The sequence below is a fragment of the Dipodomys merriami genome, unplaced genomic scaffold, assembly GCF_024711535.1.
Source record: "Dipodomys merriami isolate MVZ:Mamm:240054 unplaced genomic scaffold, mDipMer1.0.p SCAF_341, whole genome shotgun sequence".
Classification (NCBI taxonomy): domain Eukaryota; kingdom Metazoa; phylum Chordata; class Mammalia; order Rodentia; family Heteromyidae; genus Dipodomys; species Dipodomys merriami.
In genome coordinates, this window is record NW_027204949.1 from 722,301 (window position 1) to 723,947 (window position 1,647).

At 34.8% G+C, this 1,647-nt stretch overlaps 1 non-coding gene across 1 annotated transcript; it reads right to left on the reverse strand.

Moving 5' to 3' along the window:
• Positions 1 to 400: 400 nt before the first annotated feature.
• On the reverse strand, positions 401 to 506 carry LOC138803585 (U6 spliceosomal RNA). The gene has a single exon (XR_011364984.1). It is a non-coding gene; the product is annotated as a U6 spliceosomal RNA (small nuclear RNA).
• Between the last annotated feature and the right edge of the window lie 1,141 nt (positions 507 to 1,647).

A 1,647-nucleotide genomic window follows, 5' to 3' on the forward strand; every position in this document is an offset into this window, starting at 1 on the left:
AATAATGGAAACCATGGGACGTATGTTTCTTTGGACTTAGCTTACTTCACTTAATGAATTTTTTTTTTCTAAGTCTTTCCAATTCCTAAAAAATTGGGCGATGTAATTGTTTCTGATGGAGGCATAGAATTCCATTGTGTACATATACCACATTTTCCTTCATCCATTCATCTACTGAGGGCCATCGGGGTGGGTTCCGTATCTTAGCTATTGTAAATAATGCTGCAGTAAACATAGTTGTGATGGTAGTTTATTTGTGAACATTTGGTTAAATCCCCAAAAGTGGGATTGCTGGGTCATAGTGGAGCTTTTTATGGAGTCTTTTGAGGACCCTCCATACTTTCCAAAGTTGACACTCTCACCAAGAATGCAGTAGGGTTCCTTGTGGCCACATCCTCTCCAGCATCTGGAACACTTCACGAATTTAGGTGTCAACCTTGCACAAGGCCATGGTAATCTTCTCTGTAATGTTCCAATTTTAGTGTATGTGCTGCCGAATTGAGCACAAAACATTTTATTTTTTGGGGTCCGGTCATGGGGCCTGAACTCTGGGCTTGGGCACTGTCCCTCAGCTCTTCAGCTCAAGGCCAGCGCTCTACCACTTGAGCCACAGCACCACTTTTGGCTTTTTGTTCATGCGGTGCTGAGAAATAGAACCCAGGGCCTCAGGCATGCAAGCCAAGCGCTCTACAACTGAGCCAACTTCCGAGCCCGCACAAAACATTTTTTATATATAAAGTGCAACTGATTTTCTTAAACTAGACAATTCAAAAAAGTAAGTTCAAAGGAATTTTCATGAAGTTTTAGAACCATGTATTTCTTACATAAGCACACATTTAAGAATAAAGTCAAGATTGACATGTCAAAAATTAAATAATTCCAGATAATTGTTGTTTGAGATGTGTGGGAGGAGGAATTCCATTATTCTATACAAGGCACCTGTCATAATGAACACTGCAGCAAGTGTTCAGGTTTGTTAAAATTTTAATGTTTTAAATGTATTTAAATTTGAGAATTTGCTTATATATGCCAAAATTAGGACGGTTTGGCAGGTCATAAAAATTTTCTATAAAGTATTTAAGATTTATGGTAGCAGATATATGCTACTAAGTATGTACATTTCAGATTTTATAGAAACATTACTAATGAGAATTTGCAAAGGTTTTGTTTAAAGAAGCAGAGTGAAGAGTTAAGACTGTTAACTACACAGTTTCTGTTAAAACTTTAGAACTTCCATACATTACTTTATAAGTTCGTGAGGAACAAATGATGATATAAGCCATATAAAAAAGATGAGATGAGATGATCCATAAAAAGTAATCTTAGTGGGCAAATTTAAAGATTACTCATAGCCTATAAAACTCTTGTTCAACATCAAAATCTTAGCCAGTGTTAAATGTACAGGAATATGAGAAAATAGTAAAAATCTAATTTGTACTACACTTCAAATACTTAAAACACTGATAATTGTTTTTTTATTTTATTAATTATTAATATTAATTATTAGTTTTCTTATTTGTAGCATTGTTTCCCTTGTAATATAATACAACTTTTTGTAAGTCGAAATCAAGAGTTACTTTGAGAAGGTAACTGGGATGGCCAAGCCAATTTTTAATAGGTGCATGTGAATTTACAAAGAGGAAAATA